At 46.5% G+C, this 25,599-nt stretch overlaps 1 protein-coding gene across 1 annotated transcript in view; it reads left to right on the forward strand.

The window, feature by feature from the left end:
- SYNPO2L (synaptopodin 2 like) overlaps positions 1–25,599 on the forward strand; it is a 343,674-nt gene that overhangs the window by 256,016 nt on the left and 62,059 nt on the right. The gene's annotated exons all lie outside the window — the stretch shown is intronic.

Consider the following 25,599-nt stretch of genomic DNA (forward strand, 5'->3'; position numbering starts at 1 on the left):
TTCCATATTAGAGGGACTTGCAGACACAGGATCTTCCCAAAGCTTTTCCAGCCACAAGGTCGCTTCTTTAGGATCATTGGTAACCTTCTCTCCATCTGGCAAAGAAAGTGTCATTATGTTAAACTTGTTGAGAAAAACTTTTATCTGTAGGCTCTTTGCCAAGTCTTTGGCATTCTTTAACGTTTTCCTGGTTATAAGGTACTCCTTTGGGAAATCCGGATAAACAAAAATGGGTTTGCCCTTGAAGTTGACAAGACCCTTGATTCTTGCAGCATTCAAAACAAACTCCTTTCTTCTAGAAAGCACAAAAGTAACAAGGATGTGCCTAGGTCTGGAGCCAATGGATCTGCCAACTCGGTATGTGTGGTCAATATCAGCTTCACCAACAGAATCAACACCATAGCAGTCCTTCAAAATTTGCAGGATCAGATGAGTTAGCTTTTCACCAGTAGGATCATTATTTTCCTACACACCAATCAGCCTGATGTTTTTGTCTCTCAATTTAAGATCCATTTCTAAGCGTCTTTCCTTCTCCTTGCCTAGGTCTGTTTTCAAGATATTGCAAGCTCTAAAACTTCCTGCAATTTCTGTGCACATATTTACAGATGTCTTCTCCAGATCCTAAACTCTGACATCTGAATGGGAAACTTTAGAATTGAGCTTAGCCATGGTCACTTTAACTTCATTAATATCTTGTGCCACTTGCCTTAGCAGCTTTTAGCTATCCTGTGGACAAGGATTCTCCTCATCTTCCATCTCCAAAAGCTGTTTCTGCTTCTTAGGAATCAGATTGACTGGTTCCTGAATTAATTTTCTTCTTAGAGTTCATAATCATATATGAAATATCTTCAGGGAGAAGTCCAGGAGCTGCAGGTTCAAGTTGCTGCTGCTGAGACCAACATTCCGGAATCTACACTAATGATATTCAAACATATTTATGACTGTCTTCCAAGTGGGGTTTAGACTATCTGCCTGCAAGCCTTAACTTATTCGGCTATGGATAATGTAGCTTGTGCAGTTAAATGAAGTGCAACCAGAAAAGGGGTGTGAGGGGAGCTGATGAACAGCCACAGCCAACAAGATGGCTGCATAACTTGCCATCTCCCGAGGGAAGCTTCTGTTAACAAAATCTCCTTGCCTTTCCATGTGGGTGGGTAATTACCATACCGAGGGGCTGTGGAAGTGATGTCCTACCAATCAGTGCCAGCAGCAAGGAAGAGGCACCACTGAATTCACTTTTAAGGGTCATTGAATCACTACCTATACGGTAAAGGAGTCAGAACACACGGGCAGGTGGCAGTTGGAAAGGTTCAGCAACTGCGTGTTAACGAGTGCTGCTGGTGCACTGATGACCCCCTGCTCCGAATCCTCCCCGGCTAAACGTTCCACAGCTGCATATAAAGATTGAGATGAGATCACCCTACAGGTATCCTATTTCAGTACTTTCACCACATAGGTTCAACAAGCGATCTTGCTGAAGACTTCAACCTGTAGATGTCATGAGCCCTGTTTCTCCCTGGTGAGTTCCTTTAGGGTATTATCGCAAGATCAAATCCTCTGACATGGCTGCAGGCCCTTGGGATCTATGGTACTCTGTGAGAGGATCTGGCCATAGCATGGGCGCAGGGAGCAGAAGTGGAAGAAAAGGGTTAATTGAAGAGCCCCCAGTGGAGAGCACTGCAGCCGCGGCGGAACTGGAAGATATAAGGGGCCTACGGTGTGTGGTGTGAAGTGCTCGAGTGCTGTGTTCCCTCTTGGGTGCGCTGTGAGCCCTGGAGCTCACCTGCATTGGTAGCGGTGGAGTGCTCTGCGAGCCAGTTAGACCAGATCTCCCCCTTGGAGGTGGAGTTCATGGACTTTGCCTGTGGATGATAAAGACACGGATTGCCTCTGAGACCTCTCCTTGCTAGGAACGGATAACGCCACACAATTAACATTTATCTGCACAGCTTTGGTCGGGTGCATTTCAATTTGCAGCCAATATTACATGGGTGTGGGAACCCCTTGTATCCCCGGGTACCCACACACTGCACTGTGTTTAGTACTGGAAACTGTTGGCTGTATCTCCTGGTGTATTACATTACCATCTTTCCATCAACTGTCATCCTTCCCTGCATGCCACCATCATAGGCAATTAGGAACACCAGGCCTAGTTAGATGGTTATGCACGACAATGAACTTCCAGTCAACTGCAGAAAAGATGAGTGAGACTGTGCAGCATTGTTACCCCCTTACCACACTGGCTCACCATAATGGCGGGCCGGAAAACGAGCATGGATGGTATGGCCCAACACACAGATTGGAATCCTCAACCTACAGGGTAGACAAACTATGCAGTCAAATAATGGCAGATGAGGGGACAAATTAGCACGAATGAGGATGCTGGTGCTGAATTAGGCAATGATGTCACCATGCTGACAACTGTATTCAAGGAAAAAGGGCCCAAGAATGAGGACTTCAATGGACAATCATGAAGGAACAACGTCAGGGTAGTCGGCCTGCTGGAGTCCACATGTACAGACAAAAGAGTACTCTTTTTTTGATTATTTCCTCTTTGAGCTCAAATGCAACCTCAGTTCAAAGTTGAGCGAGAGCGCCACTTGCCACTCCATCCGGACCATAAACACAAGGCTGTTAACTATCATGATAGAAATGTCCTGCTTAGGATTCCCTGCGGGAAATGAACAACTCAGATCCCTCGACCTCTCAGCTCAATCTATTCTGATTTCAGTCCAGTGATACAGAACACCAGATGTCAGTTGCAGGAATTGAATAAGAACGTCTGGAAACAAGGGATTCAATATGCTATGATGTTTCTGGCAAATTGAAAACCATGCAAGGGGGATAACTAATTTCTCCACAAATCTCAACCAAGCTAATCAATATCCCCCAATCCACAACTCATTTCCGCTGTGTCAGGCCTACAACATCCATGCACCCTCAAGACATGGGAGACTGCTAAATGGCTCCACAACTATATGCTGATGTATCTTTAGCAGTAGTGGGGAATGACAGTTGTGGCCTCTCTGTCTGATCTGCTCCTAGTACATGTATTCTAAGGAGCGCCTTCGAAAAACATTGTGTATAGGCACATTATAAATACTGTGAGGCAGGCATTGTATCAAGAAAGACACAGGCTCAAAAGTAACAGTTTGGAACCCTTTATTATAAAACTTCATAGGGTTGGTGTAATGTCTAACTGGTCCTAACTCTAATGGGGTTGTTCCCTCAACTGATTCTTCTAAGGGCTGTCGATGCCCAGAAGTCCAAAACCAAAGTCTGTCTGTGTCAAAACCTATGCTTGCCCTCACTCTTAAAACAAATGTGATGTTGGGTCTTCTTAAAGAAAAATGGTGGTTCAAAAGGAAATGCAAACCAAGGCTGGTTTCAGGTAGCCTTACTGCCAGGTTTAGTTCTGCCAGTTTTAAAAATAGTTCAACGCAAAAGGGTTTCCCTCTGCATCTACTAGGTGGGGCTCTTGCATCAAGTCAATATAGTTCACAATGTCTCTGGGTCCCTTGGGGTTCCCTTCCCCAAGCGCTGACCCTTCGGGTTTGAAATTAATATAGTTCACAATATCTCTGGGTCTCTTGGGGATCCCTACCTACAGCTCTGGCCCGTCTGTTTCCATAAGAAAAAAAGCACAATTCCTTTTTAGACCCCTCAGGGATTCCTTCCCCAAGGCTATGCCTCTCTGCTTTCAATAATGTCTCTCACACTTTATTTTGGGCCTCTCAGGGGTACCTTCCACAAGCCTATACTCCCCTTGTCTCAAATGAAGATTCACAGTTCCTTTCACAGTTTCCTTTGGGCCTCTTAGGGTTCCCTTCCCCTTCCCCAAGCCTTGGCCTTTCTCCTTATAACAAAGACTTTGCAAAGTGTCTTTGCCTGCTGTCTCGCTGTCCACCGACTGCCGAGATTTGCCGCGATTTCCAGCTTTCATCTGCCAAGTTGCTGTGTTTCTGTGAAACCACGTGACCCTCCGGGCGTTCCAATGTCTTTCAAACTGTTCTGCTGCCCTCTCAGGGTTCCCTTCCCCAAGCCTAGGACCCTCTTGTCTTAAATAAAAGTTCAGGATGTACCTCTCACAGCACAGTCCTTTCACAGAGCAATATCAGAGACTTTCGAGAACGCAGGACCTTTGCTAGTCTCATGCGTGACCACTTTGATTTCTGGCCCCTCTCCTTACACTCTGTACTTGTCTTCTGGCACCTTTTCCTTCCTGTGCCTCTTTCACTCTGTCCTAGTTTTTCTTCTACTGTTCGTCTGACCTTGCATCCTGCACACTTTCCACTTTGCCGTGCCTCTTCACACATGAATAACTTTGCCGTGCACACTTGCACCCTTCTTTTACTTTGCCGTGCCTCTTGCACAGTTATTTTACTTTGCTATGCCTCTTGAACACTTTTTCTCTGTCTGCTTCGTGCTGCCTGCACCTTTCTCACTTTTCCTTTTCTCTGTTGAGACACTCACATCCTTTCTTTTCTTTCTGTTCCAAAATTCACTGTTTGTGCTTTTTCTGCTTTTGCCACGCTAGTGCACTTTCTGTCTCTTACTTTCTCTCACTTTTCAATTATCGTGCCACTTGCATCTTCCACTGTTACTGCTCCCGCTCCAGCCACCTGCACGCTACTGAGTTTCTATTGCTGCCCCTCATGAAACTCACAGAGAAACGCAGCACTTGCGGGCATTTTCTTCAGGATGCGGATAAGTGGATCGAGGTCAAGGTCTCACCACCTACCCCTCGGGCACCTTTGGGACTGGCACCCTTGCCCAGGGAACGAGCACTGGCTTTAACACGACCAGCAGGCTACAATTCTCCCTAATCCGGCTAATTGGAAACACGGCCCCCTCGCCACGCTGCAGCCTCTTCTCCATACCGAGTCAGCATCCTGCCGTTCCATTCTCCTTCGGATCTTTCAGGCTCCTACAGCTGCAGCCTCCTGTCTTCCACGGTCCATCCAGCAATCCCAGCTTGCTCTGTTTGTCTGGCAGCCCACACTCTTTTATACCCTAACTGTGAGTCCAGTGGAGTCAGGTGGGTATGGTTAATGTTAGGTGCCTGACCGTGCCTGACTCTATTAACGGGACAGCTTAGTGGTGGAGTGTAGTAGGCCTCTCCTTGCATCTTCCTCTTCACAGTGTTGTTCCTATGGATAATCTCTATAACTGTCGGTTGCCTCTTCCTCGTCCCAGGACAAGTTGGAAATGGGGATGGGGAGACAGGGTGAGATTGAAACTGATGTTTGTAGGTTGAATATTCATGGAGTGATTGAAAGGGAATCCCCTGGCCTTTTTTTATACGACTGGGTGATTCGCCTTTTTTAAGGTTAATCTCCCCATTGCCTGCTATTCTGGTACAATACTCTTGCCTCCCTCATGGAACAGCGACAGCGGGACTTGCATATTCAATGAAGGCTTCAGGGACTTTCTCCTCTTCGCTTCTTGTCCTTTTGGGATACCGCGTCTCACCTGGGGTCATCACATGGGCGCAACCCTGGACTCCCCTATCCAGTTGATCCTCCCTCGCTCGTCCACCCCCTCTCAGTTGCGATCCAAAAGTGATAGCCCTCCCCTGGCCACATGAATAGAGAATTCTCAGGGTCTACATGGGAGAATACCCCCAGGTTTCTCACAATACCTGATAAATGAATAATAAAAACAATGTACAGAGATACCCAAAGGGCATGTTATTGTCCCCCCTTGAGCAAGTGCTATTATCTGTGTCTTCTTTTTTTGGGTATTCATTTCACATTTGCTGGTTAGTTGGGGAAGTTTTCATGAAAGAGTGGGCAGTTTGAATACAGATAACAAACTTGAAGTTGCAGTTGGCTACAGTATAATTGGCGGCCGAGTCTGTAGCTTAAACTACATGCCACACAACCACCACAATACCGCACTTAACAGACACAACAACTACACTGCGGTATTTTCAATAATGCTATGACAACACAAGTCAGATCGCAGTCTCATGTGCTACACACAATCATCACTTGGAACAAAAGGGACACCAAGGACCAGGGGAAATCTAGACACCTAGTTTCCTATTGTAACAGGGACAAAGTCAACCTATTCTAATTGCAGGAAATTCACCTTCAGAAGAATGCCCAGGCAACTTTTGCACCATGCTGGGTTTCACAAAATTATGAATCCTCTTATTCCATCTATTTGGGATGTGTTACCTTAGTCAACAAATCTTTAGGATTTTGGCGCCAGAAACAGGGGCACGATGATGGGCGTAGATTCATGCTGATTGCCAGGGATATATTGGGACTAAAGGTGTTAATCCTAAACATATATCTAGTCCCTGTTTCCTGACCCTGGTCGGTGCAAGGATGTACATGCCCCTTCCCTGGAGCAGGGACAGGTCCCATGAATACCACCACCCCCACCCACCTGTCCACCTGGATAGGGAGGGACGCAGCAACCTGCTTGCTGTTCACAGGAGATGGGACAAACCCTGAGTTCTTAGATCACTAAGGGACACAGACACCAGAGTAAAACACAAACTCCTTTCCCTTTACACTCAGAGTACCCTGGCAAGAGCTTCACCTGACTGGGGATCTGTTACATCAGCTTACACTGCCTTGGAGGGGTTACAGGGACCCTTAGGGTGAGTGTGCCGCAACATACCTCCTACCTAACCTCAGGTACCACCCACACAGAGTGTGATGCCAGCGGATGGTCTTTGTGAGTGATCCCATCCTGCTAGGTGGCTTCAGGCAGGCCATCAACCTATCCCACTACCTCACACCAGAATACCTCCCCTCTACCATCTATTTAAAACAATGTCCTTCTTTACATCCTACCCCTTATTAACTTGTCAACCTACTTAGCATACCCCCTAATACTTACCACAAATCTTAACTTCCTCCACTTCACATTTACCCTACATAACTATACATAACCATATGCATATAACTATAACATAACAGGCATAATTGTAAAGCGCACGTTCAACCCCGAAGGGGCATCTTGGCACTAATAACAGATATGTATTGTTACCCAACTTAATGGTACTCATTTTATCGACCTCAGAAGGATGAAGGGCTGTGTGGACCTAACGGGATTCAAACCTGTGACCATGAAGTCAAACACAGGCCCCTGCAGTCGATACATTAGTTCACTGAGCCACAGACCCAGATAGCTATACATACATCTATACATTGACGTGCAACATATATGCAACATAAAACACTATATCGCAATGGGGTGACTGCTGCAGTCAGTCACCCCTTCACAGTACTGTGAGCCTGTCCATGGGGCGCTGGCTCTCTGCAGGCTGATATTGATGCAGGGCTGAAAGCAGGGTTATTCCTCTTGATTCTGGTGGTTGGGGCCTGCTCCCCACAGATGATGTCTAGACCCTACTGTTACCCGGGACTCATACTGCCCCCCCGTCAAGGCGACAGGGGCCCTCAGCCATATAGACCACCGATTGCCCCGTCGATGTCAACCCCGCGTCTGCAAAGACAGTGCTACCGCTGCGGGATGTCCTTCCCCCACTCAGGGTCTTGCCCAGCCCTGTCCCAGCGATGTACCAACTGCGGGAGAGAAGGACACTTTCACTCCGTTTGCAGGGAGGGCGTACCATTTCCACCGATGCGGCCCCAGGCGGCCCCCAGAATGCCGTTCCGCCCGCAACCCCTGCAATACAGCCAGCCGAGACCATATCAACAGGGCCTCGGCCAGAGGCGTTACGTTCGTGCGATGGACGAATACCTGGCGGCAGGATATGCCCCTCCGTATGACCAGGCCGAACAGCCCAGACATTTCACAGACGAATACGACAACCCGCCTGCAGAATACAGGCCGGAAACCCTCCGCCAAGACGACCAGGCGGCGGCCTACTACGCGCCGCAGGACCACTACGACCAGGATGAGTTCGTGAACCTCATCCTCGACAACAAAGAGGCCAGGGAGGCCCCGCAGATCCCGCTCAAGATGGCGAATTGCCAATTTCAATTTATGATCGACTCTGGGGCCACAGTGAACATCATGGGTGAACAAGACTACGCCAGGATACCATGCCCGCCACAGCTCAGTCCGTCTCGCTCCAGAATCTTCCAGTGGGGTGCCGCCACCCCGCTCCAAACGGTGGGTCAATTCACCCAGTGCCTTCTCCTGAACGGGCGGCAAGTCGATGCGACCATTCACGTGATACGGTCCCTCGCCAAGAGCCGATGCCTCCTTAGCTACCACACGGCGTCGCACCTCGGACTGATCGAAATTCACGTGAATGCGGGAGACGTGATCACTGCCGCAGCGGCCAAACCCGGCCAGGGGAACACGGTAGATGCGATTGCCTATCATCAAACTCAATCGCTCGTCTCACAAGAAGACATCGCGGAGGCCTTCCCCAAGCTCTGCGTGGGGCTAGGAAAACTACAGGGACCCCCCATCCGGCTCCACATTGACCCCAACGTGCGTCCAGTGCCGCAACATCCCAGAAGGGTCGGATTCCACCTTCAGGAGACAGTTTCGGAGGCGCTCCAGCAACTGCTCCGCGACGACATTATTGAACCGGCGACGGGGCCGACGCCGTGGGTGTCCCCCCTTGTGGTGGTACCCAAGGAAGGGGGTAAGATCCGCTTGTGTGTGGACATGCGGGTGGCCAACACGGCGATTCAACGGGAGCGACACCCGGGACCATGTATTGAGGACATGATTGTGCTGCTGAACAGTGCCCAAATGTTCTCCAAACTGGACTTAAATCAGGGATACCATCAGCTGGAGCTCCACCCTGATTCCCGGCCCATAACCACGTTTGCGACACACGATGGGCTCTTTAGATACCGGAGGCTGACTACCTCTCCCGACACCCAGTAGGGGCCCCGCTGGCACGGAAGGGTGACGTTGCGTATGTGCAATATGTGGCGGCTCAGGCGCTGCCCCCGGCACTATCACTTGAAAGGGTAGCGGCCGCATCGGCAGCCGATCCCACGACAGCCCTGGCGATCAGCCTCACGACGGCCAACAAGTGGAAAGATCACCAGAGAGCCACCCTAGCTCACCCGGGCGTGAACAAGCAAGAAATCGAACGGCTAGCCAGGGTCCATGGTGAACTGGCGGTAAAGGACGATAACATTCTGCTCAGAGGGTGCAGGATCGTCATCCCTGCCACACTCAGGAGCGAGGTGGTCAGCATAGCGCACGAAGGTCACAGGGGAGCGGAGAACACAAAGAAGCAGCTCAGATGCCATGTGTGGTTCCCCTTCCTGGACGCAGCTGTGGACGAGTGGGTGAAGAACTGCCACGCCTGTCAGTGCACAGCCCCTGCAGAACGTCCGCCCCCGCTCCAACACACTCAAATACCTGAGCACCCATGGGAACGAGTAGCCATGGATTTTTACGGGCCCACTGAAGCGGGCGACTACATTCTGCTCTTCGTGGATGAACACTCAAGATTCCCGATTGCCAAGAGAGTCAGTTCCACAGCGTTCTCTCAAGTTGCGGCAACGATAGAAGAGGTCTTTAGTGAGTGGGGGATCCCCAAGTGGGTCAAATCCGACAACGGACCACCGTTCTGTGGACACGAATTTGGGACATTGGCAGAGCACCTGGGGTTCAGGCACATGAAGATCACACCACGTCACCCCCAGGCTAATGGAATGGCGGAGCGATTTATGGGATCGATTAAGAAGACCATTCAGAGGGCACGGCTGGACGCCGTTGATACACACCAAGCGCTATGCCGCTTGTTAAGAGACTACAGGAACACTCCTCACGAGGTCACAAATAAGACGCCTGCAGAGCTCATGTTCAGATATGTGGTGCGAACTCGCATCCCGAGGAGTACGGTGCAGGCTGAGCCGGCCGACCAAGATCTGCTCCAGAGAGATGCGGTGGCAAAAGAGGTTGCGAGGCGTCGCACCGATGCACGAAGAGGAGCGGTGCTGCCGGAGCTCCAGGTGGGAGACGAAGTCCTGGTACAGCAGCCGGCAAGCAGGAAGACAGACCCGCGGTTTGCTCCAAGCCCCATGAGGATTGTTGCCATGAAAGGCACGATGGTGACGGCGGAAGATGAGAACAGGACCATCACCAGAAACTGTCAGCAGTTCAGGCCATATACAAGGAGAGAGCCCACGGAAGGAACCCAAAGGGCACTTTCACCGGAACCACGGATGCCGAGGGATGATGAGTGGTTTCCCCCGGAAGGGGACCCCCGGGACATGGCCCAGAGTGAAGTGATTGAAGAGGAGCCTGATCTGGGGACTCGAGGTGAGAGGCCGAGACGGCTCATAAAGAAGCCGATGAGACTTGTTGAAGAGTGTTGAGTTATTTGTTGAGACACAGCGTGTCAAGTTGATGTTTGGACATATTGTCCGGGGGTAGTGTTACCCGGGACTCAAGGGGTTAACGCTCGTGAGCCCCCTCCGTTGGAAAGGCGGAGTTTGACTGGGCAAGGGGGTTATGGGGCACGTGCGCTGCGAGTGCCAGTTCCAGTTTGGTTGTGAAAGAATAAAGAAGTTCCTCTTATCTCTCCGTGTGTGCGTCCTTCACTTGGGCCTAGATCCCTAGGCAACACCTACCCCCTCATCTTTCTTCTGGGAAGCCTGTTCACCACACAGAGCCACCCAAACTCACCATGCAGCCAATTCTCTGTTTATATTTCTGCGTCCTCCTCCTGCGTCCTCCTCCTGCGTCCAGCACCCATGCTCACTGTACAGCCTGCTGCCCTTTTCAGTTTTCTGGGTGGGCCCTGTTGGCTGGGAGGCCGACCTGTGTTCATTGCCGCACCGTGGCACTACTTTTATATTCTGGTAGGCCCCATTGGCTGAGGCCCACACGACATCCCCATGACAACGGGTCGGCTGCCACTCTAACTCCCACGCCAGCAGCCTTGATGAGCTTCTGGCCAGCCCCCACTGTAAGGCGTCTTGAGACGTAGGGGGCGGGCCTCTGACTTCACCTGGTCAGAATTAGGCCCTCTTTGACAGTTTGCTTGAATGATAGAATCCCCTGGCATGGTGTCATTTAACACTATTTGCAGGCATTTTGCTCAGCCGGTTTCATTCTTTTGGCCTGAAAGGGACACACTGCCCTCGAGACATCAGAGTGGTTCAATTTTTGTAGAAGACACTGCTTTAAAGGATCCTATCTTGTTGCTAGGTGACCTCTGTTATAGCATGGACACTGACACACACTGTGCTCCTCTAGTTAACATGCCCGCTCTGGATATTGTCAGTGCTCTTGCTACATTTGCACTATAAAATGTCCACACAAAGACACTGCTGAGAAAGGAACCCACAGCCCGATTTGCGATCTGTACAGACGTTCCAGAAAAGCACCCGCAGCCAGATGCGAGATGCACAAAAAGGCATTGTGAACTGTGGGTTTAATGTCATACTTGTGAAAGGCCACCTACAGCAGATGCGATCGGGACACAATATGGACACTGTATGATTTCAAAGCGCATAAAATGGCATCTGAACAAATTGCCCATGAAGGCCCAAAATCAGCAGTGAACTTAACTGGTCCTGTGTGTGCGCTGGGTGATATATACAGTTTTGTAGATATACCAATATATAATATATTTTCAATATCGTTGTAGGAAGAGACAATGGGCCTCATTACGAGGTGGGCGCAAAGGGATACCGGGCACCGTTAAGGACATTGGTGCCGGTAATCCCTTTGCACCCTATTCCGAGGTCCCTTAGCAGGTCCCTTCCTTAACGCCTGGTTTTACCAGGCGTTATGGACGGGGCCCGTTAAGGGACTTCAGAGCTAATAACGGTACCGCAATTTGCCCCTTCCCATTGAGCCCTATGGGGGCTGAAATGGGAATGGGGAATGGCTTTTTCAATGGGGATTTACCGGTCCCGCAAAGGTCGGAATAGACCGGTAAGTCCCCATTGAACGAGGGCGGACTCAGGACCGGTATTGGAGGTAGTCATGGCGCTAATAGCTAATAGCGCCATGACTACCTCCAACCTCGTAATGAGGCCAATGTCGTTAACATCAAGATATATACATATATACAACAGAATTGCTTGCTATATTAATGCATGATTTTTACCTCCACCGGGCCACTTTGCACTACTTTACCTGCGTCAATTTGGGATAAGCATATACATTGCCCTTTTATAGGCAGCTCCCCTACTTTTGTCTGTGTCTCCCTCTATGCCCCCTCTAAATTTGCTTCCTGGAGACGCCACTTGCTATCACATGGTACTGAATCACAGATACACAATGCACAGGGACTTATTTACTAACGCGTTTTCAATGGGAATGCCCCATTGAAAGGTGGCTTGTAAATCTGGCCCACACCTTCCACTTGTAAAGCCATATCTGAAGGCATCCCTATTGCTCAGCAGCAGAGTGGCCTGATGCAGCCTGGCTTATCTGTGCCACTATTTCTGTAGCCTATGGCCGGGGATTCTTTCCATGGGCAGGGAGGCATTTCCTTCAGCACTACTCGTTTCCACAGCAGTAAAGCCTGAATGTGTCATCAGATACGGGCTGCCTCTCCCGCAGCAACATGGCGACTCCATGCTTTGAGATGGAGCAGGATGGCCAAGGGGGGTAAGAGCCCAGCACGATGCGATTTTTAACAATGATTTGGTTAACACGCAATCTGGGTGGAAAGCAAAGGACGTTGTTCTTTATCTTGAGGACCGTTCTGAGGGCATGGTGTCTAACATTTGCACCAATGCCAAACCTTTTGCAAGTGCATTTAACACCAATTGTGCTGCTTTGGAAATATGGAATGGAGCAAACGGGTGCTCCCCGCCCCAATTACTATTATCTAAAAGCGCACAAGGGCAAACATGAATCAGAGAGTTGTGTGTACTATGCTGCATAAACTTTTCTAGATAATGGGATTGGGGCAAAGTCCATTGCCTCATTCCCCATAATACACGCGATTCTAGATTAGTTCGATTTATTTTTTGCACGAGAGAATTGTATATAAACGGAATTTCTTGAGTCTGTAAAGTGGTTCAGGGCATTGAATGGTGACTAGAAACACTTGTGTACAGGCGCATTATAAATGACTTAACATATCTTATCATATCAATGAACGTGCTGCAGGGAGCTGCCTGTAAACCGCAAGTTATAGAATTGAAAGCTCGGCAGCAATGACTCGGCTTTACATCCTTATGCTGTCACTAAAACAATAATTTCTACTGATTAACATTATTTTTGTCAGAAACCTATAAAGCGCCCTGATGCTCTAGAGTTACTTTTGCTATAACACTAAGGTTGCTAAGACTGGTGCTGTTTCCACCAGCACTGATCAAGTAATGCAATGTTATGATATGGCATTTATAACGCGCCTATACACAAGTGTTTCCAGGTTTAATGTATATGCTCCCGTATAGAGTAGGGTGGCCAACTTTTTGACAAGGCAGTGATGACTTCACAGCGTCATTCACGTTTGGTCTGCCCCATTTTGGCTCTTAACACCTGGCTTAATTGAAATGCAAATGGTTTGTCCTTGTGAGGTGCCTCCAGCACAGCCACTCTGCAAACTGAAGTGTGCATGTACACAGCACGGCGCTGCCGCCTGCTGCTTTCTTTCTCTGGGCAGCTCTGCAGCCCTGGCTCCTTTTGAGCCTGCAGGCCGAGCTGCTAACGCTCTGACACCTGGCTTCATTCCAATGCTAAGGCTTTGTTCCTGGGGTCGTGATGGTCATGTTTGCAGTTAAAAAGCTCCCAGTAGGGGGCTTTTGCTGCTTGATTAGTGCTGCAAGAGCAGAGCTTAACATGCAGAGGAGGCTGCTTCAAATCACCAAAATGGATGCCATCATGTTAACGCTTTGAGCCTCATTTGCTCAAAAGTTTACATAGGAACGTTCTTTAAAAAGATGTTTAATATATGTTTTTGATTATTGCCCATCTTTTAAGCCAATCATATTTTGAGCCCACTATTCCTTTAAGGGAAGCCACAGGGAATTCCACAAAATGGAACATACAAGACCTGCTGCCTGAGGGGGTGTAGGGGCATTTCTGCCCTGGCCAACACATGTGTCTAGTCGGATTAAAAGGACTTCCAATCCATCTGCTAGGCATTTTGACACTACGACCTAATATGACTTATTTGAGAACTGAGGTGTGAATGAGAGGTAGACATTAAGAGTGATACCAAGGTATCCTCCATGCTTGTGAAATAAGTAGAATGACCTTGATGTGATCAGGATTATTATTTGATTCTTCATATGTTGATGTAAGTACTGCAAACACATCACATGTAATGACAGGCAAGAATCGCCAGTCTCATGAAGTCTTAATATTTCTCTGTCTGTCACACAAGCAATATTTTGACAGTGTGTTAGTAAAAATCTCACAAGATGCACATTTGTGTACCTTTTATTGGATTAATTGGAAACATTATGCTGAGATGGTGCAATGCATTAGCTTTCAAGGTCCCATTGTCTCGTTCATCATATGGTGGCAACGGCTACATCTGATGAAGACGACTATAGCACTTTAAAAGGTAATGCATTGTACCATTTCAGCATCAGTTTTCCAGTTAATCCAGTAAAAGATATAAAAACGTGTGTCCAGTGAGTCGTCAAAATGCAGATCCCTCTTGAGCTCAAGCTTGGCCCCTTATTACACATGATTGGAACACATGAAGCTGCCCACAATCCATCCGGTTACTCAGATCACATGCTTTGCCCAAAGGTAAAAGCACCCAGGACAAGCAAATTGCTGCTCTTTTGCCTCCCTCAAATCCACTCCCATGCTGCTGGCTCCCTACTTTGCAATTTAGGACGAAGTCAGGTCCATTATCCGTCCCAAGGCCCAGGAAAGCCAACTCTGGGGGCAGTGAGCTACCGGCGGCTCGTAAAGGACTGGAACTGAAGATCCCCCTTTCAAATCCCTGGCTTTGTTCTGAATTGACTAATGTAGACTCAGAGCCAGAAGGCTTAAAGGATGAGCTCACACTATTCTCCTTCTTTCAGTACCCTGTCCACAGTTCCTACATCATTGTTATGGACGGTGATGGTGAACCTTGGGTTTAAGCAATGCTTGTACTACATGAACTTTGAGGCTGACCTGGGGGTTCATTTGGTGCAGAGTCATTGAAAGCCAGGGAGACCAATATCAAGATTGCTTAATGAAGTCACACAAACTAGGAGGTAAAATGCTGCAGCCATGGGACACACACCACAATAAGTACTATGCAAGAGGAGATCCATGCAGAGAGATGTGGGCCAGGCACATGTCAAGGCAATCAGGACAACAATTAATGAAAAGTGCAACATGCTGCCGTGCTCTCCCATTGGGAAGCAGGGATCCCTGCTGACATATGTGGGATTCATACCAGCCTGTTCAAGCTATGATGAGTGTAGAAGGGTGCACTGCAAATTCACCATGAAAGCAGGCATCACAAGGGGAGTTGAGGTCTAGACCTGAAGTGGGGCGGTGCGGAACAGATATGGAGGCCGGATGTCTGCCTGACACCAAGATGTCTGTCGGCTCTATTGAGCTTGGGACGCCACAGACTGACAACAGCTGGGGCAAATGAGTTGTTAATTAGTGAATCAGCCAATCTCTAAGTCCCACACAACCAGAGATTGAGCGCAACAAGATTGAGCGCAACAAACCAGAGAGGAGAGTAGAACGCATGATTGAAAACAATGCGCATAAAAGACCAGAGTATGAGGCAGAAGGGGCGCAGGTGGAGCAGCTAAAGAGAGGGCAGAGGTTCTTCAGAAGTCAGCTGCAGATACAGAGAGAGAGAGACACTTATAACATGAACTCTCCAACAGACCCTGAAACGTGACCAAGAACAAGGATGAGGGGTCTAGAAGGTCATGGGCAGATTGGCCTCATGGTCTCCATTAAACTTCAAACTGTTGTTTTAAATAAGCAAAACTCCTCTAGTATGACTCGAAAGAGTGTCAACCCCGTGTCTCTTGATTTGGGTAGTTAGTGCTTACAATTTTAAAAATCAACGTTTGTCGAGTCTACTATAAGCAGACGTTTTGTTGTTGTGTGTCCGTATACACATGCAGTCCAAAAGATAACTTGTTGCCCAGATGACATTTTCCAAACCCAGCACCCATATTTAGTGAAGGTCGGATAGTCATTCCTTGCGTACTTAGTCAGGTGCATGCCACTGTGAGGGAGAACACAAGGCCATCCGATGCTACAGCACCAAGCCGGTAAAGCTGGAACACAGATGTTCTAGTAGGTGCCCCTTTTGACCTATACAAATGTATTAATTTGCATCGGTTTACTTCCACCTACTGGCTATCCCTTGGATCCAAACATATATCACACTGCAATAGAATAGCCCCCCACAGCACATGCTCTCCACACAGTTGACATCAATCACCCCCAGGGAAGCACATACACCCACTTGAACCTTACCAGATGCACCTCTATGTCGCCTTACCTTTACCTGGCAAGCTGGCTAACATGGTAGCATTGGTCCATATGCTTGTTACTCATCCTGGCGTTCACATCCACCTGCAGTTGCACCCCTCACACTGCACTGACAATCTCTCACAATCCCCCTGGCGCTACACCTCTGCTAATAGTCCCAACGCAGCTGACTTATCCTTAAAACCCCCTTCACCTCCTCATGGGTCAGGCCAATACCTCACAGCACCACCCAACGTTAACACTCTCCCACTCTCCCTTTCTGCTATACCTGCCTGAATACCCTCAAGATGACCCTCAAACTGTATCTCTTTCAAGGGGATGAAACTGCTTATATCCTCGTCGGCGTCCTTCCCGCTTGCTGGCGGGGCATCTTAAGCAGTCATTGCGCGTGATTGCACTTGAATGAACAATGACCAATGCCACAAATGCAGGCTGCGGTGAGTCACAACCACCCTCCATCACAGCTGATTTGTTTTTCAACGGTGCTCGTTCCTATGTACCATGCCTTAATAGTTTACATGTAAATAATGTATGTAAGAGATGCCTAACCAACAATAAAATACATATTTACATTCTTTTCTTATGAAGAAAACTTCAGGAACAAACAAGTGAAAAAAGATAGTATTCTATTCTGGCACTACGTTGGGTGGGACCTTCTGTCTCAAAACCTTGTCACAACTACTGACAACTACTACAGTCTTTGACTTGATGCTCAATGTCCATCTGAGGCCACCAGAAATCACTTCTAATGGCTGATTTTTGTCCTCGAAATGCCCATGTGACCTTTGTGCCCTAATTCGATCAAAGCATCTTTCATCCCTAATGGAACCAGTAAACGCCCTCTGCATAACAATCATCAACACATTTGATTCGTGTGTGCAATTGGCATCTATGGCTTGAACATGTTGTGATGCAACATCCGAAGAGTAATCATAACCCACTAATCCTGTCCATTAAATCTTCTTTAGTAAATAAGGAGTCCCATAGAGAACGTAGCATTCAGTCTTGCACTGCACTAAAGCCGCTAGATAAAGACCCAACTTCAAATAATGTTATCCGAGGTACTATTCCAGTAATTGAACTTTGTCTCCCTAGTTTGTCCACTGAAATTTCGATCCTGGATACTTATAATAAAATTCTGCAAAGGCCAGAAAGTTTTTAACCTACAAACCCCGAATTAGCCCAAATTGTAAGCATTATCCTAAATCGTACACCAACGATTCCAGGAGCATAAAATCCTTACTAAATACTAATGGATTCATGCAGGAAACTGTTTGAGGTAGCAAGGGCAAGTCAAAACTACAAGAGAGTTTTTGCAGAGTCTAAAAACAGCTTAGACACAACAGACCTGTTAAAGCTAAAATCTGCAGCTTGTAATAAAGGTAAGAGCGTATTCTGGAGAAGTGTGTCCAGCAGCTTTGGGGCCATCCAACGCCACAATAGTGAGAAGATATCCCTCCAGTCTGCTGAAGAATGTTACCCTAGCTGCACCACTGCTCAGTACAATCTGCTAATCCACCCACAGCATTTTTACTATTGGTTAAGTGTGACCTGACTTCAAGGGAGCAATTATTTATTTAATTTAATCTTGATGAAGTCAGGAAAAGCTCCAGGCCCGGTCACGATTTCGTTAGACATATTTAAATATAACAGTTCAATATGGGTTCCAGTATTCACCAAAATATTTTATGTAATTGGCGTTGACAATCTATTCTGAGCTAGTTGGAGGAACCCCATTTTTGGCCCATTTTTAAGAAGGGTGACAGATCACATCCATGCTATCGGCTGACTTCACTAATTGATTCTTCTGCAATACGGTTCGGTAGCCTTGTCAATAACCGAATCATTATGGGTTTAGAGAAGGTGTGGGAATCACTGAGCAATCCCTAAACCTCAGATCAGTCCTAGACAAATATATCCCAGGATTTAAGAGTCCAATCTACATGGGGTTTATGAACTTCAGCTCAGCTTTGGACTGTCTTAATTGTCAAAAACTCTCTAAGTCATTCTGCCTGATCGCTTTACCAAGGTCACTGCTGGATATGCTGATCGCAATACACAGCAATTTTTCACCAAGCATCTGTTTGGACAATCAGGGTAATGTCTCTTTAGCATTCATTATTATTTAGTGTATCCTGACGGGTCACACAGGGATGTGTGTTGGCTCAGCTTTTGTTTAATCTTTACGATAACTCACTAACTATTGAGTTTAACCAATTAACTAAGGACACACCAAGAATTTCTGGCAGGAACATCTGTGTGCTGGTTTATGGTGACCATGCTGTACTATGATCTCACACTCTAAGAGCCCTCCAGGAACTTGTGAGTCCGATATTGAATGTATGGCTGCATGCGATCTTGTACTGAACCTCTGTAAATCCAACTCTGAGTGTATAAGTAGACATAGAGGCAAACTACCCTCAATTCTGCCATTCAATAGTAGGCTAAATGGGTCTACCAGTTCCCCTACTTAGGGATTACTTTTAGTGATAATATGGGCTGGGGTGACCAAATTAACAGCTCAGCCACCAATTATGTTCAGGTTAATGGTGCTATTATTTCCTGTGGAAGGATTCTGGGTGGACTTACCTTTGATTCAATTGTACCCATCTATTGTGCAAAGGCAATTGCAACAGGCACCTATGGCGCTCAAGTTGGGGTCATGCATCTGTGACCCCGAATAAGGTCAGAGAAAATACATTTTTATATTGCATCTTTGGTGTAGTGGAGGGTGAACACTTATATTTGATGCACTTTGAAGCTGATGTAGATTATATCAGCGACCTAATTAACCCGAAACCACTACATTTCTGGGTTAGACTGTGCAAAAATACGAGCACACATCTTACCCACTACTTTATCCAGGATATGATGGCTTCTGTCGTCTTCTCTAAAATTCTATGGCTATAAAACCTAAACAAGGAGTTTGAGTTGCTGTGTTTGCACGAATTCATTGTTCCCTCCTTAAAAGTAGCCAAAATAGATACTAAACTTCTACGATTCTGATTTCTTGCATGGAAAAACAAACGGTGGTACTCTGGTGACATAGGCAAGTGCTCAGTGTTACATTAATTTAAATGTATTTACATTTTACCAAGGACAACGATGTGTGCTGGCGTAAGCGCTGTGTGCTTTTCAACTTTAGGGCTAACTGCCTTCTAATGCATCAGTTCTGAGCAAATGGTCATGCGAAAATGAATGCAAGCTGTCCTCGACCTGCATCTGCAATAGCACCATGGTGGGAGATCTTACACATTTTCTATTCTTTTGTCCAATATTTAAAATACTGATGAAGAAGTACCCTGTTCCAATATTAAGGGTGCGGGGCAGGCAATATTAGTACAGCCAATGATGCTAACAAACAGGTTACTTCTGCTATGTATTACTAAATCAAAAGAGCATTAATATTGTGGTACAAACGTGCCCCTGTATAATTAGGTCCTTCCTGGTCCTTAGTTACTTATATATGTCCTATGCTTTTTATTTTGTTATTTAGATATTTGTAATTCATGCATTTGTCTTTTATGTTGGTTTTTAACATTCCATATAAAGATCTACTACTACTACTATTCATCACTACATTTAACTTTAACCAAAGTCAACCATTCATGTACCCACATCACAGGCAATGCTTTGCTCCGTATCGGCACAGAAGTAAACTTATCAGCAATTAACTCATTTCTGACTCCTATTGTGACTAATATTTTTACACTTAAGGATTATAGGTTCTGAAACACAACACGCCTGAAAAGTTAGCTATACTTGCAATATGGTTGTATTTCACAAATCAGAAGTCCTATACATTGGCTTATGTTTCTATTCATTTTAGACCATGTAACTATTGCATGTCAGACTCAGGCCGCGGACAAGAGATCATAATTCAAACTTGTGTTTTATATACATTAAGGAGACCTATTTCTAAAGTGTATCTTGGTCGTATCTAAAAAAGGAAAATGACGAATAAATGGTGCTCATCAGTAAGTCTTGCAAATCTAACAAAGTCATCTGTCCAAAAACCTAATCTAACCTAAGTGCTGACTCTACCACTAATAAAAAGGATTGACATAACGTTGACCAGAACAGTTCACTAAAGGGTTTCTTTCTCAAAAGCTGAAAAGGTGGTTGGCTACTGACCCCACCCAATTGTGTCTCTGGAAGTTTCCAGGCCTTGTACCTGTATAGATAAGTCTGTGTTCCAATAAGAATGTGTTTTAGGTCCTCCACGTTTCCTTGTATAAAAGTCTCTGACTTTACCAAATGAATTGTGATTTTTCCACTCGGAAGTATGGTTTGTTTCAATCAACTATGGGGTTCTATGTCTCTCTCACCACTTTGTTGTCCTCACTGGGGTTTCTCTGGTCTCCCACCTGACTCTGGGGTATAGTGTCTCTTACCCATTCTTGCGGTCAATTGGTTTTCACCCCATCTAGGGTCCTCTGTTTTTTCACCCCGCCATGGTGTATTGTGTCATGTACCTCTTCGTGGGGTTGTTTGGCTTCCACCCTGCCTAGGGTGCTCTGGTTTCTGACCCTTCTGTAGGGTTATTGTACCCCTTACCTCTACTTGGGTGAGGTAATTTGGCTTTCATCCCCCTCTTCGCCCGGGTCCAATGGTTTCTCATCCCGCTATGGGGTATTGCATCTCTTACCCGTTCTTGAGGTCCTTTGTCGTTCACCACACCTAGGACTCTCTGGTATCTCACCCCACTGTGGGGTATTACCAGGTCTCCCTGCCCTAAAAGGGTCATAAGTATAATTATACTGATCAACCCCCATATTGCCAACACACACATGGGACTTTTCACATGAGGGAGGATGAATACAATCGCTTTCTGGGGGTTCCTTGTCTACCAAGGGTCAGTCACCCCTAGTGAGAACTTCTTGCCCTGGCCACTAGGGTGTGTTAAGCTTAGCAGACTCACCTACCCAGTCCCAAAGGGGGTGGCTACCCTTTGGAGACAAGACGAATTCCCTGGATTTGTCACAGCACTCATATTGAAATGATGCAGGCCTAAAGGATGAAAGTACTCACTATAGACATTGTAAATTACCATACATTGGTAATGTATTTAGTTATGAAACTGTATTATTTCCCAAAATGAAAACCCAAGATCTCACAAAACCCACAGATATAGGCTTTGTCACTGTCTTAGACCAATTGAGCTTCTAATCAGAAATGTTTCCAACATCCTGACTATGTATTATTGAATAGTCTGGATTGATTTGATCAGAGGAGGTGTGTATGATGAAGTGGTTGACTGGTTGGCTGTGGAACCTAAGACCCAAGTTCTAAGTCTAATCAAACTCTGTGAACCTGGGTAAAACACTTTGGCCCTCATTACGACCCTGGCGGAGTGGGTCTACGCCAGCGGTATTCGCGGCGGACCCTTCCGCCCTACTACGAGTTCCCGTAGCGCCATGGAGCGGTTTCCGCCTGGTTTTTCCGGGCGGAGAAATCCATGGCGCTACGGGACCTTGTTGTTAATTACACCACCGTATTTTACGGTGGCGTAATTAACGCCTTCCCCACTCCCATTATACCCTATGGGGCAAAAATGGGAATGGGGAAGGGTAAAATGGGGAATGGGGATTTACCGCCCCGCCAAGGTCGGAATGGGGCGGTAAATCCGCCAACCCCCATGGCGGTATCGGCAGCTTTCCGCCGTGCTCCATGGTGCATATTGCACCACGATCTCCGCCAGGGTCGTAATGAGGGCCTTTATCTCCTTTAACCTGATGTTTTATTTGTATCTGTCAAAACTGTGATTTATGGCATAAAACAGGCTGCATTATTCATTTCCAAATAGCAAAAAGGAAATGAAACAGGAAAAACAACATTTCTTTATCATAAAATGCAATCGTAAACATGCACCTTTAGCGCACATTTTACTGAGGTCATTATGATGGTGAATTACCAAGTTGAGTGGCTCAAGCATGTTATTTCATATGGAATGGCAAATGAGAACCCCTACCTTCGACTTTGCACCAGGTTAGAATATGCCACAATTACAACCATTCTTGTCAAGATCAGTGCCATTATCCTGAAACCATTTATGTATATAACCAATTAAGCTCCAAAATCTAACATTTCACAGTGGCTCTCTCCAGTCCACCCCACCAAGAGCGTTTTCTCCATCAGGGACTCTAGTGCCTCTAAATACCTCACTTGCCGAATTCACATAAGAGGGCTATGGGTGGGGCGGCATTCAATCTGGCATAGCATCACTTGCCAAATTGCTCATGGCTCGCCAAAAGTAATCCATGTTGTCAAGCAGAGTTACTAATAAATGTAACAGTACTATGCACCAAATAGTGCCTGGCCGAGCCAATGGGGAAGCGTGCTAAGTAAATGCAGATACAATCTCAAAGTAACACTCCCTTTGTCAAATTCATGACTACAGTTAATCTCGTTAACATGTAGACCCTGCTCTGGTCGCTCTGTTAAGGAGAATGAAGGAACAGTGGTGACAGGTCAGCTCTTCCTGTCCCTACTGCATGGCTCTGACTCCCTTTGCCCTACTTGCTTCCCGTGCCGTGGTGCATCCTCTGTGGAGAGTGTGCAGGGGAAAGGTAGAAGAGAGCAGAGTCTGTCATTACCCACACTGTCACAAAGGGGATATCGATGGCTAAGTCTCAAGGTGCGTTTTGGGAACGAGTAATGCCCTCTTTGATTTCCTGCCAACTATCCCGCCTGTTACCCCACCTCTCGACCCTCTGATGCCCTGTGTGCCACGCTGTAGTATCGCTGAACCTTCTACATTTGACGACTTCTACACCTTTCATCTGCGATTATAGATGTTTGCTGTATGAAGAGTACATCGATTACATTGCCCTCCCCCGTTAAACCTTCTTGTGGATTGCCCAGTTTCACTCTTATGGGAAAGTTTATCACAAAATACAGTAACACATAGCAAATATGAAGTCAAATGGGCCATTCTTAGAAATGTGCACGCTCCTCTTCAAGAGATAGTTACATTTCCGCTGAGAAGTCTCAGAACTAGCAGTAGTGTTGAATCCAGATGTTAGCTTATTCTTTCTGGATTCTTTCTGGGTAGTTGTAAATACATTGGCACAGATAAGTATTCAGAGGCTTTGAATTGTGTTAACGGGTGCTACTTGAGGGGTCGCAGGGTGTTTTAGTTCACGCGTTCTACGTCTTACCCAATGTCATGTGCAACTATTACAGATGTTTAATTTGAAAAATTACCTAGCGACTGAGGCCTGTCATTCCAAGTGACCACACTGAAAGATGCTCACGTTTTTTACAGTGATGGTAACATGAGGAGGTTACATCCCTGTTGCCAGGAGTGTTCATCACCCAATAGTCTGGGACCTGTGCCTGGATTCCCTTTCATCCCTTGTTCTGATGAGGGTGTGCTGCAAAGTGAGATTACTGCACAGCAATGGAATGTTGCTGCTGACCTCACACAATGGGGATCTGCTGAGGGGACATTCCTTAGGCAAAGGTTCTGCATGTTCGTATGGAACATGTTGGTGTGGGGAATGTGGTGGGCTGTCCAGTAATCAGACTAGCAAGCCTCCTGGCACAATAACTCTGACCCCTTAGCTTAAAGGCTTTACTGCGCAGTCTGCTAATGCGGCTCTCATTCCCGCTGCCTTAGATGGAACATTCAGCGACCCCTGATCTGTTTGAAGATTAATCAGAGATTAATAAACGCTGGAATACATGTTCCTTCCAGAGACACTAGTATGTATATCAGTGAAGAGCTTTTTTGTTTTAAGTTGGGCTTACTATCTATAAAACGATGACGTATATAAACTTTGGCAATTCCAATGGTAAGGTTTTCCCTATTATTAAGCATAAAACCAAAATGAACACTAAAAATAACATAAAATTAAACCAACATTAAAAAAAAACCTTGGTTGCAGATGTTTTTGTGTGCATTGCTTTATTTATTTGTTATTCTTTTTGTCCTTCCACACCTTCAGTTTGAAGCATGCACTACTTCAGTCAATGGCTGATGTCTGAGCTCAAAATCCGAAAAATTCAACTGTACAATTTTGAGATATAATTGGCTAGATAGTGGATTTTGTAATCTCTGCGGATTGATCCATGAAAACCCTCACCCCTCAAAATTGGATGCCAATGTTTCTCGGCATGAACATGTTGAAATGTCATTACATTTGGCAAGAGTGTTTTGGCGTGTCAAATTTGGTGACATTTCAAGGATGGAAACAAAAGTTACAGAAGAAAGCATTTTTGCATTTTCCTGTGTAAAGTGTAGGTAACTTTCACTAAACTGTCACTGTCGCGGCAATATCATCATACATGAGAGTGAATGAATTAGCGATAGATTGGGGTACCTCTTCTAGACAAGATATATGTACCTATGTAGTATGTAGGCTAGACATGACTCCAACTTTCCCCGATAACTATCTCGCCAGTTTGGTGTATGTACAGTAACTTTACCAACGTTCTGTCTTCGTTTGTGTGCACAGGTGTACTTTTGTTGTAGATTGGCAGCTGCACTCCGAACCAAGCTGATCAATATGAGTTGAGATTTAATGTACTCTAAGAGTGTCTACGTACTCCCATCTCCCACCCCATCACCTAACCATTAATAGCACCATCCTACCAAAAGGGGAGTCCTTGGCCCAGAAGACTACTTAGAATGATAGAGCCAATCATGAACGTTGCTCAAGCTAAAAGAAACCCTGCCCTAAAATCTCATTGCAAACTTTGTCCCAGAATATAATCCCCTTAAACTCTAAGAAGGACAAAATTACCATAGAGGCTCTGAGAAATACTGAAACCTTCCTGTTAGCCATCTAGATGCCGCGAGGGGGAAGCCCAATGCACATAAGTCGATGTTCAAGAGCACGTGGTGCTACTCCATGGCAGCATCTAGACTACTGACAGAAGAAGAGGATAAATTAGGCCAGCGGAGGAAGATGGAGTAAATTGAGCGAAGGTGGGTGGTTCGGGCGGGAGATGGGGTTGTTGAGTGAGGCGAAACAGGGAATTTAGGGGGAAGAGGCACAGGGGATGGCGAGAGGCAGAGAGTGGCCTTGCACGGGGGCAACCTTTTTCCGACAGCCTTCCGCAACGTTGCTCTTTGCCGGTCAATCAACAGACATAGATCCAACATTTCACAAGTAACTAGGGGAACAAAACTTCACAGTGTTGTAGTAATCACATTACTCAGAATCAGTAGGGAGCTTGGTTTATTATTAAAACCTAGCTTTGCTTTAACATGTGCATGCATTCCATGGTCGGACTGGGACAAGAAATAGGCCCTGT

Source organism: Ambystoma mexicanum, chromosome 8, assembly GCF_040938575.1.
Source record: "Ambystoma mexicanum isolate Mex_15411 chromosome 8, UKY_AmexF1_1, whole genome shotgun sequence".
Taxonomy (NCBI): Eukaryota; Metazoa; Chordata; class Amphibia; order Caudata; family Ambystomatidae; genus Ambystoma; species Ambystoma mexicanum.